This window comes from Rhinolophus sinicus, linkage group LG02 (assembly GCF_036562045.2).
Source record: "Rhinolophus sinicus isolate RSC01 linkage group LG02, ASM3656204v1, whole genome shotgun sequence".
Classification (NCBI taxonomy): Eukaryota; Metazoa; Chordata; class Mammalia; order Chiroptera; family Rhinolophidae; genus Rhinolophus; species Rhinolophus sinicus.
The window spans coordinates 195,146,833-195,164,046 of NC_133752.1; the positions used below are offsets into that span (position 1 = coordinate 195,146,833).

General features: G+C 45.7%; 1 protein-coding gene across 1 annotated transcript in view; it reads right to left on the reverse strand.

The window, feature by feature from the left end:
• NFAM1 (NFAT activating protein with ITAM motif 1) overlaps window positions 1–16,890 on the reverse strand; it is a 76,252-nt gene extending 59,362 nt beyond the window's left edge. The window contains exon 1 of the mRNA XM_074326486.1: window positions 16,600–16,890. The gene's annotated coding sequence lies outside the window, so the exon portion shown is untranslated. The remainder of the gene's footprint in view (window positions 1–16,599) is intronic.
• Window positions 16,891–17,214: the final 324 nt, after the last annotated feature.

Here is a 17,214-nt window from a genome sequence, read left to right on the forward strand (position 1 = left end):
TCAATATTTTTTTTAAATCAATATCTGGCTGTTTAGAAGCCAAAGTATCCTTCCATACCCAGAATAGAAGGTTCCTCATACCAGAAAAGTCATTTTAACCGTGATCTTTGACCACCTAGTTCTAAATTTTCTTTGCACGTAGGACTTTGTAGGAAAGTTTAGTCTGGACCTAACATGTGTTATTCAGAGTTTTGTAGAAGGTTTGCTAAGGCATAAATCAATCCTGAATTAAGAGCAAGACTCTTACCAAGACTGAGCTGCCAGAGGGGCGGCCAGATGGCTCAGTTGGTTAGAGCGCGAGCTTTTAACAACAACGTTGCCGATTCAATTCCTGCATGGGATGGTTGGCTGTGCCCTTTGCAACTAAAGATTGAAAACAGCGACTGGACTTGGAGCTGAGCTGCGCCCTCCACAACTAAATTGAAGGACAACCATTTGGAGCTGATGGTCCCTGGAGAAACACACTGTTCCCCAATATTCTCCAATAAAGAATTTCAAAAAAAAAAAAAGACTGAGTTCCCCACGAGGAGCTGCAAAATATTAAAAGCCTTTAAGGGAAAATCATTAAGTCCACTGACATCATGCATCGCAGACAACCTATACAGAGCATATGTTTGTGAATTTTTAAAATGTAAAATATATTCACATGCAAAAGAAACATTTTTCAGAATCCTGGTGCTTAATAATGGTGTAATTACAGAAAATATGGGCCAAACTCTGCTTACAGCTGTTCCCTTTGAAAGACATTTTGGATAAAATCGGGATAATTCCTATCTCAGTTCCTAACTACCCTCAGATTGTGTTTTTGGTCCCTTTTATTTTATGTTTGCAAAGGTCTTCATCCTCATCCATTACAGACAAAGGAACTACCATGTTTCCCCCAAAATAAGACCTAACCGGAAAATAAGCCCTAGCATGTTTTTCTGGATGACATCCCCTGAACATAAGCCCTAATGCGTCTTTTGGGGCAAACCTTAATATAAGACCCGGTCTTCTTTTCGGGGAAACACGGTAGAGCACAGAGGCCACTCCCTGAGCCAGTGACAGAATTGGTCGTGAACACATGAGCTGTCCTCGTCTGCCACGAATTCCCAGAGCCTGGGGTCTCCAGACCCACCCCCTCCTCGGTCTGTAGGACTAAGTATTTCAGATATTGAGTTGGACAAGTCAGTGTCGAAATGCAAACTTGCTTTAAAACACTGCCTAAGGTTCCAATAAGGATTTTTTGTTTGATTTGATGTTTAATATAGAATATTGAATATTAACCACATATTGAGGTTCTCATAAAAAATGTAATCCAGAACTCACGCTTACACGTGAATAAATGACATACAAAGTGTGGAGTTGATACACGCTGTCCATGGGAAGATTCACACTGTAAGATCCAGCATGCAATTCATACATCGGGTGACTTTCATGCTATGTCCTTGCATTTTAGCGTTCGGAACAATATTCATTAACTACTGTAGAGATTAACAAATAATAATAGATTATCATATAATAATAATTACATATACACATGGGTTTAACATTTTTATAAACCTGTAATTTTAGAAAAAAATATTGCTAACAATTTTAAAAATTGGGGATACATAATAATTGGGGACACATAGAATAATGTTGCATGAAAACAGTTTGGGAAATGGTGTTTTCACACAAATCCAATGAGTGTTAAGAGTATGAAAAATGTTTCCTTTGCCTCCAAAGTTTAAAAAAAATCAAATCAAGAATACAGTGGACATGGTCTAGGAAAAACACCCTACAGATTGGTCAGGAGAGTCCAGGCAAATCATTCCATTTCTCCAGGCCTTGCTCTTGCTCCCCAAAGTCCAGGGTTCAGCTCACCCCGAGATCTGTGACCCCCCTTTCCCCCAGCATTCTGTCCACCCCCCTCGCCCCAGCAGAGAAAAGCCCCTTAAATTACCAACCATCTTTCTGTTTGCAGTCAGCCTCCTGCACAGCTACAAGGCTGCTCCCCGTGGGCTCAACACAGTTTTGCTAAATGAATCAATGACCCCAGAAAGCACATAGCAATTACTGTGATATGGTGTTTGCTGGTGTGAGAATAAAGGAACAGGCATCTAACGCACTGCCACTAAAGGGAATGTTCGTCAGACATTTATTAAGCTACTTCAGCTTCTTATCTTTTATCTACCCACTAATGTACTTATGAACATCTTATTTTGGGCTGACTTGCAGAGTTTACTAGGAGCAAAGGAAAGAGGGGTAGTGGGAGGTGAAAAACCCATCCTGCTATATATGTGCTTCTACTGACACCAAAGGTTTCTTGTGAAACTGACTAGGATCCTAGCCTCCGCTGGCCACAAGGAGAATAAAGTTGACGTCTGCTCTGGCTAACAAAGGCACTTGAGGAGATGTCTTTAATAGGAAAATGAGCCAACTACTGACCAAGTCCCAAATACATGTTGATTTCCCATTGTTTCTGGTCTGTGTCTAATTCTGCAGGCATGTATTAGAACCAACCAGCAGACACAAAACCCCCATCTTGCCCTTTCAAAAGCTGCAAAGGAGGAAAGGAATTAATTATGCTGAAAGTGGAACTGTGGGGACGCTCTTTGGGGACAGCGGTAGGGGACCAGGAAGATCCACCCCTATTTAGGACCAAACAGATGGCTTCAACCTTCCCTCTAAAACTTTAAATGTACTACCACCATTTAAAAGAAAAAAGAAAAAACAAACCTAAGACAAGGCTGGCCCAGACACCCTAGACGGGGCAGTAATGCAGGACGCGGCCACCTAGCAATTGACGGCTAACACAAAGAAGCGTGTCTCAGCTGTGGCGTCCTGGCTGGGCGCACGTGTGCTAGGTCAGTGGGTCCCTTCCCCCACACAGCCTGGTACCCTCCTGCAGCTCACCCAGGCCCCCAGTTCACCTGAGAGAGCTGTGCTGAGTGGCTTCCACCACCCTTTCCATAAGTCCCCCCACGCAGTCAGTCAGAGAACAGTTCTTCAGCCAAAAGTATTCCCTTTGGAAGGAAATCCTGAGGCTGACGGAGCCTGACTGCACGGCCCGAGGGAACTACAAGGCAGGTCCCACGAGGAAGTCGGCTTCAGCACATGGCCTTTCCTATCTCTGATCTGGGTGGCAGGGTGGGATGGGGACTAGCTCAATACTGAGGGCACCATCTCACAGCAGGGTGGACACACACGGGCTCCACCACTGCCACCAACCTGCAGGGACAGAGAGTGGGGCCTGTGCACACAGGTGCCAATGCATACCTGGCACACGGAGGATCCTTTCCAAGTGAGACAGGTTAGTTAGCACGTTGCTAGGTAGACAGGGGGTCCCTGGTGGAATAAACAAAAAAGCAGCCATATCCTGAAACTCCAGGCCCTGAAATGTCTCCTTCACTCCAGGACAGGGACATGAGAATACGCTTTGAGGTTAATAGATAATCTCAAATCCCTTCTGGCGGATGAAGGAGCAGATCTGATAAGTAGGAACGGGTTGGTTCGTTAATCCCTTCAGGACAAACCTGATGGATGAATTCCATTAGAAGCCTCCAGCCCCCTTCCCCAAGCAGGCAAGGGAAGGTATGAAAGTAAGAGCTTTTGCCTCAGTCACTGGGCACCCCCATTTGGGACCCCCTCCCACTTGGGAGCTGCAACCTCTTCTCCTGCCTCTAATAAACTATCTTCCTTTACAACCTTTTGCCTCTCCTGGTCCGTGTGAGAGTCACTGTGGATCCTTTCTTTGGCTTCACGAGACACGAGCCCGGCCCACACTCAAACTGCCGGCAGATCCAACATCATCTACATCGTTTGGGGACTCGAGAGAAATATTCCTGCTTCACAAGTATGCACTGATGTTAGCAGCAATGCCTCTGGCCAGATTTGGGGTGCTGCCTTCAGAGTGTAGGGGGCCTATTTTGAGGTGTTCTTTACCTTCCTTTAAATAATTATTGGAGTATAATTTAGACCCCCGCTATATGTGCTTATTTCAAAGTGTACCATTTGATAAAACTCTGATAAATGTATACACTTATGAAACCAGCACAGGGCACACTTTTTACTGTCCTCAATAGTGGCAAGTTTTCATCTTTGAGAGGTGAATTTAATTTCTGGAATCATGTAGAAGTCATTATAACCCAGTCTGATTAATAAGGATATTGATCAAAATAAGTAATATCGTTTAGGACCAAAATCGAAACAACGCTCAAACATGGCCACAAAGGAATTAATTTGCTGTGTAGCTCTGACTACCTCTGAGCTTTCTTTTTAACAGAAGTTCCAAAAGTTTTTCTTGATTAACGATATGACCAGTGTAAATATTCTCAAGATCACTGATGAGGGTATAAAAGACATTGTGTGTTTCATTGGGGAAAGTACTTGGTTGCTGTACTTCATACTTTACACATATTTCTATCTAATTTTGAAAAGCCTTCCAGGAACCAAATCTTCCAGGTCAGATATTCACTGACGTCCTGGGGTTTCAACACAGGTACAGCCCAGTCCTCTGTGACACTAACGGGATGAAATGTGACGTTTCCAGAACTCCGTCCTGCCCTTTCTGAGGAGGCCCTTCACACCTCATGCTATAACGTAACTTTTCAAGTTGAACTACAAGTCCTTCCTACGGGATACTCTGTCCCAGTACCGTACTAGCTCAGTGAAGAGGGCCCTACCACGTGCCTCTTGTTCAACACAATCTCATCCCCATTCTACAGTGAAGGAACAGAGGCTCAGAGAGGTAAAGTAACTCTTCTAGAGTCGCACAGCAGACACGTAGGCCATCAAACCTGGGCCATCCAGCTTCTGAGTCCGAGGGCGGCCCCTTGTGCTGCATCCCTCACAAAGTAGCTCTCCATGAAGTCACGGCACCATTTCCAAGGGGGGAATGGGAGGCAGGAAGGATCCACAGTGACGCTCACAGACGTGCCCAGGTGGCGGGGGTCCGTGGCACTCAGCAGATGCACCTGACGCTGTCCTGAGCCAGGGGCTTCTAACCCTCTGTGGGTCACGGTCGTCTGACACTCCAGTGAGCGCTCTGCAATGCTCTTCACAAACACGCACATGGGTACAGCACATGAAACCTCACAAGACCCACAGATGGTGGAAAGGGCACAGGATCCCAATCCCGAATGTGCCCTGCTCCCCTCCCCCATCCTAGGGAAATGTCTCCTTATCCCGAGTTTTAGAATTTTGAATCATTAATCCCAATGAACAAAACGTTTGGAACAACAAATCCTTTTTTTCTTCATGACCAAATGTCCAGTACATCCTTGCCTCCTAGTTCCGCCCACCGTCCCTCCCACCCCAACACAGAACCCCGCTGAAATTCTGAGAATAAACCTGTCTGAAACCCAGAGTTTGATCCCGGTAGGAAGGTAGTGCTGTTCGGAGGCTGGCAGCACCTGAGATGGTCAAGGTGAGCGTCCATTTATGAAGGGCCTATTGGGTACCAGGGGCTTGGGATGCGGTGTGAGCAAAACAGACCCCGACTCTTGTAGAGCTTCCACTCCTGCAGAGGGAGACACGTCACCAAGAACAGACATAAAGAGCACTTCAACTTTGTTCGTAGAATGTGCGGAAGTGATAATCAAAGGGAAAGGGGGAGGTAGGGAGTGGGAGGGGTCTAGAGGCTGCAGAGCAGAGAGATTTTAAGTCAGATGGTCAGGGGAGACCTGGGGAGGAGGTGACATTTAGGAAAAGACTCGGAGAAGGTGGTAGAGCTGGTCACGTGGACAACTAGGAGAGGCGAGCACCCACACATTAAAGGGGACTTGTGGTTTAAGGGCCCAGAACAGAACATGCTGGGTCCGTTCTCATAGGACAACATGGCTGGAAGGCAACAAGCAAGGTCAAGGTCAGCAGATGAGCTCAGGGAGGTACTGGCACCAGTGGCACATCCAGAGGGGCTGTAGACATGTGAGGACGCTGGCATTTAGAGGGAAAGAAGGAGACATTGCAAGGTTCTGAAGAGGGCATCACTCTGGCTGCTGTGTTGAGAACACACGTTAGGAGACAAAAGGAGAAGCAGGGTGACAGGCTGAGGCGCGATGGCACTACTCCAGGTGAGACATGAAGTGGCTCTGACTAGTAGGCAGCAACAGAAGTGGTGAGAAGTGGACGGATCCTGCATTTATTTTAATGCAGAGTCAGTGGCATCTCGGGACAGACTGGCTCTGGGGGAAGAAAGGCGAAGAAAGGACGAGTGTCAGGGTTCGGGCCTGAGTGACACGGGGTGTTGCCAGCACTGCGAGAGGAGCAGGCCTGCGGGCCAGATGAGATGTGTGGATGGGAACAGCCCGAGATGGAAGTGCAAGCGGCGACGCTGAGGCACCTGGGCGCGTGAGGGTGTGCAGGGGAGAGGTGCCAGCCAGAGATGGAAAGGGGGAGCTGTCAGGCATGATCAAAGCCATGAGAAATCGCTGCCAAAGGAGAGAAAAGGTAAAACTAAAAAATTAATTTCTGGTTCATGCAGAAATGTTAATTTCACCCGAAGAGAGATCATGAATATATTCATTAGGACTTCACAGAAATTCAAGTTATCACATATAAATTTGGTGCAAGCTGGAATAGAGTAGGTGATACTCTGAGCTCTTAGTTGGGCCTCGCTCCCTTGATCCTATTCTGATTTGTATTTAATAGGATAAAAACATTATGTAGCATCTTAGGTTGTCGTAGCTGCTGGGCTTATCTACTTTATTCAGCTTAGAACTATGCTGGCTTCTCCAAAAAACCAAAAAGTCTGTAAAATTTTTGACGTTGAACCAGGAAAGATGAATATAATCTATTTTAAGATAAAGACTTGGTTCTGAATGTTAGTAGCTATCTTATTTCAGAACTTCCACTGACGTAGCATTTAATGGTTTACACCTGTGATCGGATTTGAGGCTGAACACACCCAAGTAGGAAAGCGTCATCCACGAGTGCTGAGGGGGATCTTTTCCACGCTCACCGAATGGATGCCTGCCCCATTTCCCCACACTGGATGCAAAGCTGGAGGATTAATGACCTGTCAGGCTCTCGCTGGGCCCTCTGGCTCCTGCCAGTTCTGAATTTCCCCTTTGTATGGTTCTTCTTGATTAAAAAGGAGTACCAGATTGACTTGAGGAGGGTCAGAAAGGATGGAGAAAGTCTGAGGAAGAAGTGAAAACAAAGGGAAGCATCAAGAGAAAAGAGCAAACATTCACCTGATGAAATGAAGGAAGGAACAAAGATGGGGCAGGAAGAGCAGCCCTTAAACTCCCATCGCTCAAGACCCCACGGATCACCAGTGCTGCACTTTGACACATAATTAAAAGATTTTACATTTTCAAGGGTAAAATCCACCTGCTGTCTGACCTCCCAGTCACGCGGAGCCCTTCCCCAGACACGACCAGCACAGTGGGGGATGGTGCACACAGGCCTTCAAACACTAGGGACCCTGCGGAGCTGGCGCCATCACAGCTTCAGCTTCTAGGTCACCCTCCTGGTATGTCCTGGTCTCGTTGTCTCTGACCCCGTTTCCCTCTCCATAAAAATTAGCCTCCATTTTACCACTAGTTATTTTATGAATATATACACAGCCCAGAAGCTTCTATGGCCTATCTTAAAACTCCAGAGAGAGTAGCCTCCACTTTGAACTATTCAACTTACATCGAAGCTGGAGGGTATCTTAAAATGGACCCTCGATTAGAAGGAGAAGAAAGGCTAAGATTTCCTGCATATTTACTGGTCAGACATAAGAGACACTTCACAGGAGCTGGACTTCGAGTATACCCGCACAAAGGTCCGAAGACCTGGGTTATTGTCCTGGGGCTGCTGATTAGCTGGGTGACCTTGGAGAAATCCTTCATCCCCGTCAGGTGGTGATGCAAGGTCACTGGCCTGTCTCAAAGGGATGCTGTGATCCCCTGGGAAAATTCACTCACTCAGTAAGTATTTGTTAAATCATGCACGTGGAAATGCTAAGTTGTAAAGTGCTATCCAAATGAAAGATACTGTTACTTTTCAGAAGGCAATGAACATTTAATTCTATTGTATCCAAGATCTCAAATGCTCAAGCCCCTCTGAGTTGTCAGGGACGAGAGAGGACAGCTATGTACAAAGTCCTAAGTGGGGCTTTAGGTTGCATACTTGCCAGTTTTCAAAAGAAATAAGGCAAAAAACAAGAAAATGAAATAAGGAACAAAGATTTAGTGTGTGACTACTACATGTTTTCCACTATCCCTTTGTCTGTTTTGATCACTGTATCCCCAGCACTTTGAAAGGTACCTGACACAAACTGCATTCAAGAAAGAAAAAAAAAAATGATGGTTCAAGTATGATATCCATTCATAGTGCAATTCATCTCGAGAAATGTTAAAATGTGAAAAAAATAGGGATTTTGCAATCAATGAAATACAGACATTCAATAAATATTTTCTGAGTAAATAAACATTTTCACACAAATTGCATTGTATCTTATGTTCCCATCTAACTAAAACCAAGCTACCTGAGGCCAGAGAGTATGTCCTATGCTTCTGTGTGACAGCACAAGAGACCTTCAAAATGTGTGCTCCGGTGATGGCAACAGTAGATACTCTGAAAATCTAAATGAAGGAGAAGAAAATAATTATCCCAGAAAGTGGGATACCTGTCTCTATTATTTGGACAAAACTAGAAGCAAAAAGGGTCAGGTGAATAAAGAGTTACAGTTAGTATTTAACAGGTACATGTTTCAGTGTGGAAACATGGAAAAGTTCTGGAGATAAATGGCAGTGACAGTTGTACAACAATGCAAATGTACCTAATGCCACTGAACTGTACACTTAAAAATGGTTAAAATGGGGCGGGGGTTGGGGGGGTGGGAGATGAGGGTAAGGGGGATCGAATATACGGTGATGGAAGGAGAACTGACTCTGGGTGATGAACACACAATGGGATTTATAGATGATGTAATACAGAATTGTACACCTGAAATCTATGTAATTTTACTAACATTGTCACCCCAATAAATTTAATAAAATAAAATTTAAAAAAAATGGTTAAAATGGTCGATTTTATGCGATGGATATTTTACCACCATAATAAAAAAAAATAACTACAAGCAAAGGCTACAAGCTTTGTGTCTCTAGCACAAAGAGATTGACAAAAATCAAACAACGTCCCTTCCTTCACTCCCTGCAGGTTTTTTTGTTTTAGAAAATAGTTATCTTTCATTAAAATATGCTACTTGTGTTAATATCTAATGGACGTTATTATTTTCAAGTGCATTAATACATATATTTTTTTTCTGAGCTTTACTTCGATAGATATAATCCACATCAGCCAAAGCTCTCTGGGGTCCTCGATTTTTACGAGTCTAAAGGGGTCCTGAGACCAAAACGCTTGGGAACTGCTGGTTTAGTGGAAGAGAGAAAGAAGCACATAGATAAGTAACTACTCAGGAACTGTCCAGTGCCACGAGTATACGCGAACGGATGGGGAAAGTCAGCAAGAAGCAAGAAGCCGCCAGCCTGCAGCGCCTGGAGGCCCGGAAGGGGTCCCCGGCCTGAGGCAGCGCCAACCTGCTTCCCTCCTATACAGGCATCGTTTTACATTTTTATAAATCTCTTAAAGTCTGAGTCTAGAGGGAGGACTGTGTGTGTGTGTGTGTGTGTGTGTGTGTGTGTGTGTGTGTAGATATACATACATATACGTATATCTATACACATACACATATGCACTGTTCTACTTTTTACAATTATTACGCGTTATTTTCATAATTTAAAAAATGACATCTTTTCCCCCAAAATCCTGGCTCTTGCAGGCAGTGCCCTGCCAGGTTATATTTCTGGCTCCTAGTTTTGGCTTCACTCCCTGGATTCCAATTAAAGCTCCTTTCCTTTCTGGCACTGCCCACAACCCCTTATTTGGAGATGGCCCTCACACCCAGGTCCCACCCCCACAGCCCAACCCGACCCCTAACTGCTCCCGCGCCCCCCTCTAACCCGGCCTCCACGCTCCTGCCCCCATGTCTATGTAAAACACAGATCCACTTTGAACCACTTCCCTGCTGGGAAACTTTCCAGGTTTCCATTGCCTATGAAATAAAAGCCAAACTCTCTGGCACGGCAATAAAGGCCCTTTGCAAAACTTGGCCCATTTCCCTGCCCACTTCCGGTCACTCCCGTCCCGTTACCTGTGCTCCAGCCACACCAACCGCTCATGGTTCCACACACTTTTAGGCCTTTTTGTCCTTTTGTCTTTGCTCAAGGAGCCTGGAACATGACTCACTTGTCCTTATCCACCGTTACCTCCCCTCCCACTGGCCCCAGGCCAACAAATGCTTAACTTTCCAAGCCTGTGTAAAACTCCTTCCAGAAGCATCCCCTGCCTGCTCTGTGCTCCTTGGCACTCGTACAAACCTTTATCATGGTCCATTCCAGGAGTCAACCAGTGACGGGCCCCTGGTTCTCGTGTGGCCTGCGAACTTCATGTGGTTTGTACCTTGTTAAATGGGTGAACAAAAATCACAGGGAGAAAATTTCATGGTGCATGAAAATCATACGAAATGTCCATTTCAGTGTCCAAAAGTGAAGCTGTGCTCTCGTGTTTAGTTATGACTTGTGTTAGTCTATGACTGCTTTTCATGCTACAGTGACAGAGCTGAATACTTGCAACAGAGACATAGGACTGCAAAGCCTAAAATGTTTATTATCTGGCTTTTTACAGACAAAGTCTGCCAACTCCTGGTCTACCCTATTTAGGTATTTATACGTCAATTTTCAATGAGACAGTAAGCCCACAGAAACAAGAATACATTGTATTTAGTGAGCAAACGCCTGGCTGTTCAGCAATGGAAATGTGTTCTTGGAAGGGAGAACTGGGTCCTGATTCATGGAGAAAACTGCCAGAGAAGAAAGGCCAAAGTCAGGTGTGACAGGTCTGGGACGTTAGCATTTTTTTCATGAAGTGGAAAGTAAATATGGCACAATCTCAATTCTACTCACTGTTCCTACTGCTGAAGGATGAAAATTGAGATATAAATAAATACTTAAAAGGAAAGTTGGTTCTCACGAAAAATTTCCAGGCCCACAATCCCACAGGTCTTATCCTGACACAGGCTCTTGTACCATGTTTCCGTGAAAATAAGTCCTAGCCAGACAATCAGCTCTAATGCGTCTTTTAGAGCAAAAATTATATCATATAAGACCCAGTTATATAAGACCGGGTCTTATAGTAAAATAACTAAAATAAGACCGGGTCTTATATTAATTTTTGCTCCAAGATACATTAGAGCTGACTGTCCGGCTAGGTCTTATTTTCGGGGAAACAAGGTAAGAAGCTACAATTACCTAAGACTTTGCTTAAGACATATGGAGGCTACTTCCTCTTTTGTCATATCTAAAGAGCTGTTTAGTTTCCAAAGTCCCCATAATAGGCCCCCACCCTGTCCCTCCAACCCCAAATAGGAATTCTCTCCCCATAGACAAGCTCGGCTTCTTCCTCACTCTGCCCTGGGCACCTGTCTCCTGCCAAGGCCACCTATCAAACGCTAGGCATTCTTGAAGACCCACCTCAACCCCTCCTCCTTCCTTGAAGATACTGACTCCTCTAGATTGCCAGGACGTGTACTGAAACAAGGCCATTACCTGTGCTATATACCTTTCGGCACTTGATAAAAGTTTTGAAACCTAGTGGCCATAATGGAACCGTATACTCTTTGTGAAAGAAAGCATCATCTAACCCGATTTGTGCGTCCCACACGGGCCGAGACCCTCAGCAAATGCTTTAAGGTTCGTTGAGTTGGGGGGATTGAAAAGAAGAGGAGCTAAGATTAGATAAGAACCTCCAACTTGTAATACGTGCAGAACTAAAGTAACTTCCATAATATACACGGGATACTAATGGCACGTCAGTGGATCAGCAAGGGGTTTAGGGTACAGTTATGTCTGAAATCATCAGTGAACGCTGGAGAGGTTTTTAAGATACAGAAATAGGATAGCTATTGCAGACCGAGGGTACAAAAGCACAACACCGCAATCCTTGATCCTTTCCTAGGCCTGTGTGTGGGAGGTAATAAGAAATTGGATTAAACTGTTAACAATTATTAAGGGCTTTACATGGATTAATTAACTTAATTTTCACAATAACCCTAAGAGGTTATCATCCCATTTTATAGATGGGAACATTGAGGCACCGAGAGAATAAGAGTGACTTGTCACAACCACACAGGTTATCAGTGTCAGAACCAGGGATTTGAACCCAAGGCACAGGGCACAGGGTTTGAGGTAAAAATCCATTCCCCACACACGTTTTTATGAGGTTAGTCCTAGGAGAGGAATAATAGGGGAGAAATCTTTAAAAAAACTCAACCTCAGATTATTTCTTTACATGCGGCATTGATCATTTTTGAAACAAGCAATCTCCATTTAATATTTGTCTTCTCGAAAACAGCTTGGGTTTATAAAACCTTCAGTACACTGGACCCAAATGTCCATCAATAGGGGACCACCAGCCATGAAATGGAACATTGTGGTCCCTTTGAGATGTATATGTGTCTCCCAGGAGTATCACTGTCAGGGACCTAAAGACCATTCAATTGAAATGTCATCATCAGGAGGGATAGGACCCCTGCCCCCTAGTCTCTGTGGGAGGTGGAAACCTAACTTCCATAATTGCCAATTAGCAGACACAGCTGATCTAATCCCATTGACACTGACCAACTCTCTTACCCATTTTTGCTAATTTTTCACTTCTCTGACTCACTCCCCTGAATACTCCCTTATTCTCTCTTTAAAAGCCTGGTCACCTCTGCACAAGTCAGAATGGACCTCAGCTCTGTCCCGGATGCAGTGGTTACAGAATAAAATCTATTTTTACCACATTCACTAATGTCTGGCTTTGTCTTTGACATGTGCTCACCAAGATACACTGTGGAAAGTAGAAGATGCAAGGTGTGGGCCTGGGTGGCTGGGGCAGCGTGGGAGAGACCACGTTTCACCAGGTGTCCTCCGTGCTTGTCAGTTGTGGAGCTTACATAATCCTTTTTTTAAAAAAAAGAAAAACATGCTCAACCATGCTTTTCAAAGTCAAGCACGAGTCTTGTAATAATTTCAGGTAATATTTATGGCACGTCAGGCACGATTCTAACTGCTTTATCTGATTAACTCATTCCACCCCCAAGGCTCCTTTGGAGTGGAATCTCATTGTATCCATTTTACAGACTAGGACCCGAGGCACGGAAAGGTTGAGTAGCTCGCTCAAGATCACAGAGCTAGTGAGTGGCTAGGCAGGTCCAAACTCCACAGTCTCTGGCAGAGCAAGTCTGTTCATAAAGACATGGGGGTGGGGGTGGGGGTGGGAGATGAGGGTTAGGGGGATCAAATATACCGTGATGGAAGGACAACTGACTCTGGGTGGTGAACACACAATGGGATTTATAGATGATGTAATACAGAATCGTACACCTGAAATCTATGTAATTTTACTAACAATTGTCACCCCAATAAATAAAAATAAAGACATGGGGACAGCGTCTATAGCAACTGGTAACAAATTTGTTCATATTTGAAAAAATAAACTACTGCACTGAGTACATACTCATTTTAAACCAAATATAAAATATTCATCACCTCCATAAGGGTTTTCTAAACAAAGAGAATGAAAGAAAAAATGTGTACAGGGGAAGAAGGATGGGGAAAGACAGAAAGATTGAGGGAGGGGGAGAGGAAGAGGCCATGGAGAGAGAGAGAAGGAGAGACGGACAAGCACACAGGTTGCCCTCACACGTTTCCTGTTTAAGATTTCAATAATTTATCTTTCTACTAAAAGAAAGGAAAACAAAAACCCAAATTCACAGGAACTGGATACATCTGGCATTTAAATACATATGCTTCCTTTTTTATAATTAGATGTATCTTTAATTACGAAATTTCTTGATGAACAGAAGTAAATCACCCATAAAACCAACTCACTCCAGCCTCCAAAATAAACCAACTTTTACCTTACAGGTGGGAGACTTCTTGCCTTCCTAAAAGTTAAAATCCTGTAACTCTCCCCCTTATGTTCTTATGAGTAACACATTTTGGAGTGTTTCTGATTACTCATTTCAACAGGTGCAAAAAAGCCTGGGCGATACCAGGACTAAATATACAAACTTCCTCAAGGAGGGTGGGCGTCTGGAAGACGGAAATTACAGACATAGCAGATTTCTTCTGAGCTGTGTAGGTTACACTACCACCTTTATAAAACTCTCAGACATGGTCCTTCAGAACAGTCTATGGAGCGACAAGCAAACGGGTGTCTCCCATTTCATGTTTCACCATTGTATTTACTGGCTGTAATGAATTCAAGAATATTTTAAAATAGTTATATCTCTCATGGATGTTTTTATTTTGACAGTTTATTTCAGAGGTCAAGCTGATAATAATAATAATACAACAGCTGCAATCTATTGAGCACACTATCATATCAAAACTAAATATTGTATATGTACTACTTTATTTAATCCTACATTTTAGGTATTTAGCTCAATTTTAAAAATATTTACACATTTGTCAATATGGCAAAATATAAATATTCAAATGAAATTTATGAAACTTACAATAATTTGAACTATTCTTAAGCTTAAAATACATCACACCAAGAAGTTGACAAAGCAATAAAAAATGTAACCTTTGAACATTGTATGTTTTCATCTACATAGTGAAATAGAAGCGTTTTGACTGTTTAGATAAATAATACTTCCAACAGGCTAAAGCAGCATTAATAAGTTTCTATGTACGGTCTCCTTTTTCATTGAATAATTTTTTAAAGTTATTTTTATCTATACCATTTATTTTATGGCAGACACTGAGCCAAGCACCCTACTAGCATTATCTCATTGATTAAATGATTCAATACAAACAAAGTTCTAAGAACTGTCCTGGACATAGCAGGTGCTCAATAAACGCTGTCGATTACGACCTCACTTTATCTTCCCACTGAGGGAAGGATTACTATGACCCACGATAAATGAGGACATAGTGTTCAGTTCAGTGATCCAGCTAGTCCGCGGCAGAGCCCAGCAGGGGGCAGGTTTGTTCCTTCCTACACTGCCACTGCTCCTTGCACAGATTTCAGAACATTCTTGGAACGGTTTGGTAGCTTGTCAAAAAAATATATGCACTGAATTTATAAGCCCAGTTCAGACACAGGGTACAATGCAGACTCCAGGGGGGACTGGAGAATACCGTGGGGATCGGAGGAGATCCGAGGGCGAGGGGACAAATACGGGGTGCAGAGACCGCCAGCAAACGAAATGAAAGCTGGTTCTACCTCGCACAGCTTCTTGAGACGGCTCCTCCAACACACATTTGCTGACAGCCAGCTCTGTGCCAGGCCCGGTACTAACCATGGGGAATCAGACTAAGGTGGGTAAGTCAGTGGTGCTGACAGACCAAAGACAAAAAGAGGTAAAACAGACCAAAGACAAAAAGTAACTGCAAACGGGGGTAAGTGAAGAAAACAAAGAGGGTGCAGAGTTAGGGAATAGGGTTACACCTTCCGATGTTCAGGAAGCAGCTTCGTAGAGCTTCCCTATTTTCCAAGTAAGTGTTTGATAACTGAATGCTACGGACAGGAGAAGCTCCTAAGGCACAGTACAGTGGCAAGCATGTTCTTTAGTCTTTGACCCCGAAGTGGTCCTTGAACCAAAAACGTTTGGAAGCCCCCACCGAAGTGTATGCGTATTTCTCTCCATTTTCTCACACGGGGGTGGGGGTGGGTACACGGCCCTTCTGCCCTTTTCTCTTTAATTAAGGCCAAACCGATAGCAGCTAAGTGCGAAGGGAACGCCGGCTTTGGAAGCAGCCGGACACTCTGGTGGTGCGGGCCCGGGTCCCGCACGGCGGCCGGGAGGACCGCGGGCAGGGCTCCAGCAAGGCGGGGAGCCGACAGGGGGTGCTGCAGTCTTCCCCCGGCCGGGCCGGCGCCTGAGGTCGTCGCCGCCCAGGTCTGCGCGGTGCTGCGCACTTGGGGGCGCCGCGCCCGGGCCGCGCAGTCCAACGCCACTCGCCGCCTCTTTCCCTTTTTTGCTTTCATTCACCCTCAACCCCGCAGCGCCGCCTCCGTCCTTGCACGCGGCCCACCGCCCGCGCCGCCCAAGCCGCTTGCGAGGGAGCGAATTCAGGGTCTGCGGAACGGCGGGGTCTTCCTCTAACTCACCCCAAAAGCCTCCAACAGACGCCGCCCCACCGCCCTCATTTCAGGAAGCACTTTCGCCAAAACACGTCGCACAAGACGCGCCCCGCTCCGAAGGGGTTCTAGAAGGAGCGAGACTGGGGTGGGGGCGCCTCCACACACAAGCACCCCCAAACCTGCTCAGCGTCGGCGCCCGGCGCGAGCAGCTCCTTGCGCCCCGACTGCCTCCCCGGGCGCGTGCCCGCCCGCGCGCTCTCGCCACCCCCCCCAACCGCAGCCCGGGAGCGCGTGGCCGCCCGCAGGCCCGTCCTCCCGCCGGCTCGCTTCCCCCCGGTCCCCCCCCGTCCCCCTCCCCCGCCCCGCTATAGTAACCGCGGGCACTTGGAAGCAAATCAGAGTTGCGAAACCATGAAGGCGGGGGCTGGTGGGTGGCGGAAGAATCGAGTGGAATTGCGAGAAGCATTTCCCCCACCCGCCTGCCCCTGGCTGTGGGATTGGATAAATTACCTCTGTTAACACAGTTGCGACAAGAGCGGCTTGCATGACATTTTTTCTGGAGCCCATGTGAGGTCCTCTGACCTTCTGTGCCGCCTTCAGCCTGGAGACTTTTGCAGACTCTAAAATGGAGACTGAGCTGCGATTTCACCTGAGGAGGAATTCCGAGACACGGAACAGGAGCCCAGGGGAAGGAGCGTGCTTGAAACGCAGCTGGCGGTAGTTACTGCACGTGTGCGTCGCTGGCTAAGGCGATCAGAATGGATGGGACCCAGTCAGGGCACTGTGATGGCGAGATGCATGAGAATGGAGCCCGCACTCGTGGGTGCTCAGTCCTTGTTGCATGAATGAAGCCGGGCTGGGTGGAGCACCTCACATCTAGTCCCTAGGGCAGGGGGGGACCTGTGGGAGGGAGATTCCCCCAAGAAAAGACGAGGCGCCAAGGCCACACATGACCTCCCTCACGACGTTGACCGGACCTGCCCTGCTATGCCCGAGGCAGAAATGATTACCTGCGCCAGTCTGTTTCATTACTAACCATGAATTTAGTGAGGCCCAGCTTTAGGCCCAGCAAAGAAACCCAGATGCAGCACGGTGTAATTACTGGCATCGTCATAGCAACCATAA